Source organism: Salvia splendens, chromosome 10 (genome assembly GCF_004379255.2).
Source record: "Salvia splendens isolate huo1 chromosome 10, SspV2, whole genome shotgun sequence".
Classification (NCBI taxonomy): domain Eukaryota; kingdom Viridiplantae; phylum Streptophyta; class Magnoliopsida; order Lamiales; family Lamiaceae; genus Salvia; species Salvia splendens.
Genome location: NC_056041.1, coordinates 13,238,614 through 13,248,584, shown reverse-complemented (window position 1 = coordinate 13,248,584; position 9,971 = coordinate 13,238,614). Strand labels below are relative to the sequence as shown.

Sequence of the window (9,971 nt, the reverse complement as noted above, 5' to 3'; positions counted from 1 at the left end):
CGCCTCGCCGCTGGCTCGGCCGGACGGACGCCTTGTCTGACCGCTTGCGGATGCTCTTATCTTCTAAAATTAAAATGAAAAAAGGTTTAATGATAATTCAGCCTTTTGGATCATAATAAATCCAAGCTTGAGCTGCATGCTACTTAGCAAGCTTTTAAATGGTGTTGTTTAAAATTTTAAACTTAATAATTAAAAATAACTTGTGATCTAATTATTAATACACATAAACTATTTAATAAGTTTTATTTGTTATAAGACAGTTCAAAATTTTAGTAAATAATACGTTGTACATTAACTTTTTTTAACTGGATTGGATGGTTGTGATAAGCTACATTATTAGACTAAGATGTTACATTATTAGTCAAGTTATATTATTAAACTAGAATTCTACATTATTTTACTAAATAGTACATTATTAGCTAAGTTACATCATTAGACTAATAATCTATTTTATTAGATGACATGTGGCATAAATCTAACCGTTAGATCACAAGATCCAATGGATAGCAAATGTTTTGATTTTGAACAATATTTGTGAATTGAAAATGAATCCATCCCTATATGCATAGTTACCAAAAGTTGGTTGGATTTTTATTGACTAGAAAAGCAAATCTACTTTTGAGATCATGAAGATTTTTGAGCTTTGCTGTAAATTCATAAGTCAAGCTCCAAATCATGTTACTACGTAAGTAATAGTATAAGCTCTGTTTAGTGGAGTTATAAATGTATTGACTTATAATGTTGAGTTTGCCCTATTCCTTCAATTTCTGTATTTAACCACCATAGAAGATTAAGATACAGAGTTTACCGAGCACCAACCTATTACTATTAGCATTTCATGAAGGAAAATAGCAAGCATATATATTATGCCACCAATCTATTCCTACGTGAGGTGCTTTTTTTGTAGTCAAAATATGTTAAGCATATCATTATGAAAATAGGGGTGGAACTTCTACATAGCTCTAGTTGACTTGTAAACATGATAGTGTGGTTCCTTTATAGGCTCATATAAATTTCAATAATTAAAAAAATGAATGTGATATATCCCATCATATGGTGCATGCCAACGCATCTGTATATTACAGGTCCACTCTAAAAGTATGAAGGTAGATTATTAGTTTTGGCACGTGAAACAAACCAACAATCCCCTTTTTTTTATAAATACTACTAGTAGTCATAAATTAGATTGAGATAAAATACAAGCGCTCAAATTAGACAATCTCCAACCATACGTCAAAAATAAGTTCTGGTGTAGAAAGCTTCTCCAACCATATGTTATTTATCAAATCCAAACTTATTTTGGATTTTTCGATGGAACAATAACAAATACTGGTATTACTGTAAAAGTTTTATGAGACATATATATTAAAAAATGATGTAAATTTTAATTTTAATCAAATAGTTGAAGTAAAACTATTTTGTGTGACTGGCGTCGTCAAATCATCACCAAAATGTAGTGCATGTGTTGATATTTATTGGACTAATAACACAAAAGTGGCCAATAATATAATGGATTGAGTCCACTGTACTGAAACAAGTAACGAATAAATCACCAACTGTAGAGCATGTGCTTGATATTTATTGGACTAATAAAATAAAGTGGCCCAATATTAATATAATGAATTGAGTCCACTTTGATGAACGTTAGTAATTACATAATTTTAATATATCCAAATTAGCTTCTGATATTTCATATTGAAAAGTGGTTGTAAACCGTTGTTAGAAAAATAATCGAATTCCAAACAAGTCATGCACTTTCCCTAAATTTCACAATCAGAGCTGTGCCTATCTTTTAATTCACAATATAAATAAGCCCCAACAAAAAATATTCACACACAAAAAAAATGTACCGTCTATTTTAATATCTTAAAACCCACAAGTTATGGAATAATAAATTTCCATATTTTTAAAATGACAAAAAATACTAGTATAACGAAATAAAGAAAAAACAAATAGGTTTCCTGCAGAGAGTCGACTTCTTAAAACGCGACTTTAAAGCTGAAGAGGAGAAGAGAAGGGTCGATACCCAAACCCCCAACACAAAACAGTATCCGTTTCTTCGCCATTTTCGTTTATCATCGGAAGGATGGTAACATCAGCAATGGCGACGCCGCTTAATATGTCGATTGCCTTCTCCCCGTGGAAGATTCCCAACCTCTCACTTGTTCCAGCGGCAGGTAATTTTTTTCCGAAACACTGCTGTTCTTCTGTAATTACTCCGTGTTTTTTTAATCTACTGCATCGAGTGAACTAAATTTTCCCCCTTTTTTGTAACTGGTACCTTTTTTCTTGTTGTTTTTGAGCAGAAACTTCATTTTGAGACCTGTAGCATCAGCTCTTTCATGCTCCTACCGCGATTCTTCATCCATCGGTATGTTCTTTGCAGCCATAGTGTCATATGATAAAATTTTAAATCTGAGTTTAGTTTATGATTTTAAACTACAATTGTGATTGCTTATCTTTTTTGGTTACTATACAATAGTAGTTTGGCGGGATAATTCATTTTTTTCTTTACTTTTTACTCCTCATTTACTGGGGATTCAGGGGAGTGAGTGTGGGGGATTGGAGAATGGGATGACTAAGAATGACATTTGATATTTCCAGGATTTTCGAGTAGACAAAACAAATTGCCTTAAAGCTTGAACAGGGTGATTATTCTAACCTGAGGTTAGTTTTTCTATCTTGAGATATTGTACATATATGTTTTAGATGGACTTTGAGGTGTGTTTGAGGAGTATTGATGATTCTGAAAATCTGCTCGCCGTGCTTAATCTGATTTTTTGGTCAAAAGTTGTGTGTTTAATACATCTTATTAATAATAAGCATGACTGAAGAGAGCAGTCTCCACCTCTTGTACCTTGCATAACATGTAGAAAAGACATAGTAGAACAACAAAATTATTGATGCATCTGAAAATGACTAAACATGCAATTGCTTACTGAATCTTTGGCTTTCCTGGGTCTTGAAGTACATGTGTAATTGTAATCACAAAGTGACGGAGTAGCTTAGTTTATACAACCAGGTTTGTGTAAATTTATTTGTGCGGACTGTGGAGACCTGAAAGCCAGAAGATACTGCCTCAGATCATAAATGTGATATTTATTGCAATGTTTCAATGCTTTGTTCTTGTGTCCATACTAGCTTCATTCTGGTATAGCAGTGTTTTGCATAATTCTTCTCAGGGTTATATACCACTCTGATGCCTGAAGAAAATTCTGCTTTGATGTAGTGGAGATGGTTATATAGCTGTCAGGGGGAAATTTTAGCTGGGACGTAAATTTCTTCAAAACTTTTAGGCCATCTGTTTCCTAGTGATTAGCTTACTAGATTAAAATTTAATCACGTTGTTTATGATCCATCAATTTCTAATTCAGTCCTATTTGTCTGATCTTATATTCACTTTCTATTTCTTCTTTCACTTGGTCTTTTACTTGGAAATTTTCGCCTAAATATTTCCCCTGTCAGTAATTCTGTTTATAGAAGCCAAAAAGGGAAATCCGCCAGTTAGGCCAGCCGTCATTACTCCAGGAGGGCCTCTGGATCTATCTACAGTTTTATTCAGAAACCGCATAATCTTCATTGGGCAGCCAATCAATTCCCAAGTAGCTCAGAGAGTGATATCTCAACTAGTGACTTTGGCAACAATTGATGAGAATCGGATATTTTGGTACATATATAACCTTTAGAATCTCACGCAGAATATATCTCAAGCATAACTACTTGAGGCTTATCTGAATGAGCTGGTGATGTATATTAAACTTTTCTTCCTTTATTAGATGTATCTGAACTGCCCGGGTGGGAGTACCTACTCTGTCTTGGCAATATATGACTGCATGTCCTGGGTAAGATAGCTAATTAGATTTTGCAACTGGTTTTCCTATTTCCTCTCATGTTCAATGAATGTTGGAGTTGATGCATATCTCACCGTGCATATTTTGCCGTTGCTTTGAACTTTTGTAATGATAACTTTTTTGTATCTACTATTTGTTCAGATAAAGCCCAAGGTTGGAACAGTATGTTTGGAGTAGCTGCAAGCCAAGGTGCTCTTCTTCTTGCTGGTGGTGAAAAAGGAATGCGATATTCCATGCCAAATGCTCGTATTATGATACATCACCCCAAAGTGGGTGCGGGGTATGAGCTTATCCTTTCATGTGTATTTATTTTGGAGAAATTTTAGGAATAGATCATCAATTGTGAGATTTGAAATTGGAATTTGGAGAGTGAAACATGAAGAGGGACTAGATAACATAATATTTCCCATCCCAAAATATTTGCATATATAAGCTCAAAAATTATGGCATCATATTTTTTTTTTGCATAGAAAAGAGAATCAATAAAATGAAGCCGTATGCCCATATTTATGTTAGTGACTTACAAAGTATTATATTTAATCCACTAGTTGGGCTACTCGTGATCATCAAATTTTAGTTGATGTTGACTTTAGGTTGATCTTGTGCTCTAGTTGGCATTAAAAACACTTATCAGAGCATTCTGTCCAGTAACATGCCCTCTTTTAGACCACCCCTGGCCATAAAATAGGCAGCCAGTGGATGCCCTGTGAATCATCAATCATGAGAAAAAATTTTGAACTTAGTAACACTAGCATGATGGAAATTTTATGATTTTATATTGAGCTGTGTTCAATTCCAGATAAATTTCTTCTTGATATTTTTATTTATTAATTTGTTATTTGAGCTGACCTGGCTAGTTCTGATTGTAGGGCCATGTGGAAGATGTAAGGCGCCAAGTAAATGAAGCAGTTCAAATCTTCGCCATGTAAGTACACTTTTGGCCTCTTTCTAACATTTTTAATACTGAGTATGTTTCTAGATTATATACTACTCCCTCCGTCTCATAGAAATAGGCCATTTAGGATGAAACGGGTTTTAATGTGTAACTGTTAAAATAAGAGAGAATGAGAAAAAGTAGTTGAAATAATGTTGTGAATGGTGCGGCCCTTAAATGATAAAGTAGTGAAAGAGAATGAGAAAATGTTTCTATAAATGGATAAGGACTATTTTTCTATAGGACGGAGGGAGTATAATTTTACTGGATGTTGTGAAATCTACTTTTGCATTTGTTTCTAATGTATCATATTGCTGTAAGATCTGGTATGGTAGATGTTGGAATCTTTCCCTAAAGTGGCTAAAATGTACTGTAAAAAGGTTTGATGATACCTCTCCACTGACATGCTTCTATAACATCAACTTTCTTTAGAACCTTACCAAAATTTATGACTTTTCATGTCCTAGAAGTACCAGGATAGTATTTTCTCTAGCTAGCATCAAAATAGTGCTAGGATAATTGTATGTCTCGAGGCCATTGCGTCTTAATTTAACACTATATCTTATGAGTTGAAATAATTTACCTGGATATTAGATGAATGTACTCAACAGTACGCAAATCACTACCTTCTGATTTAGCAGGCATTATATCAGTCTAACTTTATCCTCATGACTATCGAATGCAGAAAATTGACAAAATGTATGCTGCCTTCACTGGACAATCTCTTGAGAAAGTACAACAGTACACAGAAAGAGACCGATTCTTATCTGTGTCTGAGGTGATGTTTTGCTGGCTTTTGTATGAATACTCTGTTTTCTTGAAATTTAAAAAATGTTAGTAAGAGTTAGGTTTTAGAGGTACCAACCACAAGTTGAGAGTGGGTGGGTTTTTGTGGATTAGAAATTAGAGGTAGCATATCAAGTAGTAAAAAAGTAGCTGATTAAAAACCGATCTATTGAAGCAATAAGTGACTCCATATTCCTTATACTCCAGCCATTTCGCAAACTTGCTTTGAATTGTCGGTTTATTGTTCACTTTGGAGCACTTACCTCTCTTGCTTATTTGCAGGCCATGGAGTTTGGTCTTATTGATGGGGTTTTGGAAACAGAGTACTGAACTTCAGGCCATGTTCGAGTCACAATTAGATCGTTTCAGGTTTTACATCAATTGTACCATTGTAAAACAAATACAGGTGGAATTGTGTAGCATAATCAACATTTCTCTCATTCGATAATGTAATGCAAGAAATTATTGATCGTCCATTTGTTATTGGATTGTTCATCCTTGCTTTTGGTCAATAATGGTTGCAGCAGAAAATAGTGTTATAGGAGAGAGAAAGATAAGATATTTGATTTATAGCAGTAATACAGTTGATTGAGTAGCATTTATAGGTATCACACAATGCCAAAATAGCATACAATTCCGAGCATTGCTGCTTATGTATATGGTGCAAGAAGTATCTTATTCTTCTAAATGGCTCTGGAGAAAATGTCACTTGAGATACACCAATTCATGTACCTGAGACGAGAGGGATGAAAAAGTCAGAGAGGGGGAAACTGAACCTTATAGGAGTATAGTTTTTTCCTACCATAAATTTATGTAATTTCCAAAATATTGAAATGTTATTTCAAATGACATTTTACTTGAGATACACCAGTTCCAAGAATTTTACTTGCACCAGAGCACCAGTTAAGTTGGGAGTACTCTTAAAATGTCATTTTGATCTTATTAAGTGTATGTATATTGGATAACATGAAAAAAAAATAGCGGAATTGACTTCCAACAAATTATGGCCTCAATTTCAATGATCCCTCTTCAAATGAGCTTTGAAGAGTTGAACTGCAAAGATTTTTCTATTAAGTTTTATACTTGCAGATAGAACATATATATATCATCAGAAGTTGATGGTTATACATACCGTAGTTCTGACGCACCATAGTGTACCTACGAATGGCTTTTATTAAGGCGCCATATTTCATAGACTTGAGGGGTCCATGTGCCTGCAATAAAAAGAAATGGATGAAAAGTTTATTGTTGAATTCAAAAACAGAGATAAAAAAAAAACTGAAACTGCTTTTCCCTTTTTGTTTGAAATGCAATTATGCAATAGGAGATACTCCTATAATGCTATTGATTGGAATCACACTTCTAATACGGTACGGTAGGGTATATAAATTAGGGTGGTATATGCAAATCTGTTCCTTTTGTTGATGCAACTGAAGTTATGATAAGTTCTTTAATATAGGAAAATGCATTGCTGAAGAAGATTTCTCATTGTAATGATTCCAAAAAAGTGATAAAATTAACTGGGTGGATTTTCAAGAAGTGGAATGCAAACACTCACACAATCTCAGTATAACGAAGTCTCCATGCTGGGAAACCCAGGTGACATCTCACAGGTCCATAAATCAACATCAAGTCAGGTTCTGGTGCCGCATACCCTGTCTCACCAAAATTATCCCATCATAACCAGGGGCATTATATCTATGTATATACATTTGTACAGAAAAGTAATTAAATAATAAACAAACAACATTAAGAGAAAACACACCTATTTCTGCAAGAGCATCTGCCATATCAGACTCTGTCAACTCAGGAACCTCAGCATCAGCATTTAGATGATGTTTTTTTTAGAAGAAAATTTGCTGCTTTTGCAACTGCATGTTTCCCATCAGTAAAAGAAATAACTTCCAAGCTCAGGTATTTCTGCTTAACAAGTGCATCCCCGTTAGCTCCCTGCACAAAAAACATTGATTTTCGTATTAGAGGCCACCATTCATAATGCCATTTCCATTACCCCCGTGTAACACCCATGAAACTTAAGTATATCACTTGCTAACAAGATATATAACATGAAATTGTAAGAGGACGACAAATTATAAGATCTTAATGGACATCGAGTTCAAGTGAACCAATTGGTCCATTTATTGATATGGGCATCTTAGTTGATGGCCAACTGCAGAATGAGTTAGCGACCTAGAATTTAGAAAACGTAGATCGAGATCAATACATTTGGCATTACTTCACTTCTCAACCATAGAGATAGGGCATCTTTGGATCTCTTCAGCACTCCTACAGCGCAAAGAAACAGTCAATCACCATTATGCCCAGAAAGATGTAAACACAAATATTTAACATGGATCACCAATTCACGATCAGGATTTTTACAGTATCTTAGCCCCTGTACCTTCTGGATCATAGAGCACACATTTCTCAATCCCATAGCCGTGAGCCACCTCAGTAGCTCAAGAACTTTCATAGTGTCAAGAGCTTCTTCGCTGTCCAGAACAACAGCCAGGTACCTAACTTTACTGATGTCAAGATCTTTATACTGCTTCATGAAACCACTGGAGATAAGGTAGCTCTCAAGCGAGTTCACCAAATCCACAGCAAAGTACCATATGCTAACAATCAGATGCATGATAAGCCAAAGTAAGTAAAGGCCAAGGTCGCCACTCTGCAATATGTTCAGACAAAATAACACCTAAAGTTTGAGAATATATTGCCACAAAGCAAATACATGTAGATACTAAGCACAAAGGCCCAAAGCAAAGAATTTCCCAGCATCACGTGATGGCTGTTTGTTAACTTCCCCAGCCAAACCTGGGAAATGAGCAAAAGTGTCTTGTCTTTCTTTTGAAGGTTAAATTGGTTTGACAAGAACGACTGAGTGAAAACAAAATGAATCCTCTGTCAATTCTGGGAACCGTACAGCACTATGCTGACCAAATTTGTGTTTTCAAATTTTCAGTAGTTTGGCGCAATTTTATTGCTAGTAAAGAACAAACCTGTTACGGAAAATCCAAATTGAACTAAACCAGAAAGACGATTCGCTAACATAATCTCACACCTATACTCTATGACATGTGAAGTACTCCTGGGTTGCATCCCCACATTACAATAACCGAAAATATACTAGGAGTAGTATAACGTCAACATTAATTAGCAGAAGACTGCCACTCCACTTACCGGACCATATCCTTTTGTACCCTTCTGCACCGAATCCCCCAAATCCAAGCTCGGGTCAAACATCAAACTTCAAAATTATCTAACACCAAATTCCTCTAATAACACCAAAAGTCGAAAACAAAAACATGACCCTATTACAGTAGTAACATTACCTTCTTCTATCTCTTATTCAGTCTCTTTATATCACCTGCATCACAAGTAATACCCATTATTATAAGTACATATATATTCTGCATGCATGGAATCGAGAACTAATACAAAGGCAAAAAAAAAAAAGAACGTGCTTCGATTGTGTCAAAAACACTAAATAGAAATCAAAATTGCACGTGACTATGATATGTCGGAACAAATTATTTCTAAAGTACTTCAACACCACAAGAATCCAGTACCAAGATTTTAGGATAATTGAATGGGAAATAAGTGTATTATTGGGAGGGGGTTTCAAAAAGGCCCTTTTTGGAATTCAATGAATCTTATTTAAGAATATTATAAATAAAAAAAAAAGTATGTGCATAATGGCCTACTAGCCTTAGTGTCCACGAGCACAAATTATTAATAACAACATAGTTTTTGTCTAATTAATTAGATACAAAATCAATTACTCATGGCCAACCAAGTTCTTTAATTAACAATGGTGGAGAAAATGCCACATTTCACTCTACTATATCTACCATTGTAGTCAGATCAGAGACACACAAAACATACTGATAACACAAAACACGAGACTGATATGGATACCTTAAATTCGTTCATCTCGTGGTCCGATAGTTTGGGAATGAGACTTTCCCACTCTCAATGTATTTGATATCCTCAACAAGGATGTCATAATGCCTCTTCACCTCCTCCGGCGTCCGGCCCCCAATGGCCCAACGGTCAGAGGTATCTTGGTCATAAACGGCTAAAGCCCTCTCGAAGGCCTTGTTTTCTTGGGCAGACCATTTGCTGCTGCTCCCCGAGTGAGAGATCGAGGTCGATGCCATTTTGTTTTGAGGTGAGGGAGTTGGAATGGTATGGTGCTTATTTATAAGCTTCATATGGTTAGGGGGTGGGGTAGGGTCTTGATACAGCTGGCATATAAACTTAGAAAATCTTGAAGAATTTAAGTGATTTGTCTAGTTAAGAACCACAAATGAAGCAAGACACAAGACCATTAGGTCACGCGCAACGCGTTACGCGGGTGGCTCGAAGCCCGTTCCTTCGTGACGAGACGCGCGCGG

General features: G+C 35.5%; 2 pseudogenes; one reads left to right on the top strand and one right to left on the bottom strand.

Annotated features, from left to right (window-relative positions):
• Positions 1-1,100: 1,100 nt before the first annotated feature.
• LOC121752649 lies at positions 1,101-6,047 on the top strand (annotated as a pseudogene).
• Positions 6,048-6,107: 60 nt separating this feature from the next.
• On the bottom strand, positions 6,108-9,734 carry LOC121752648 (annotated as a pseudogene).
• Between the last annotated feature and the right edge of the window lie 237 nt (positions 9,735-9,971).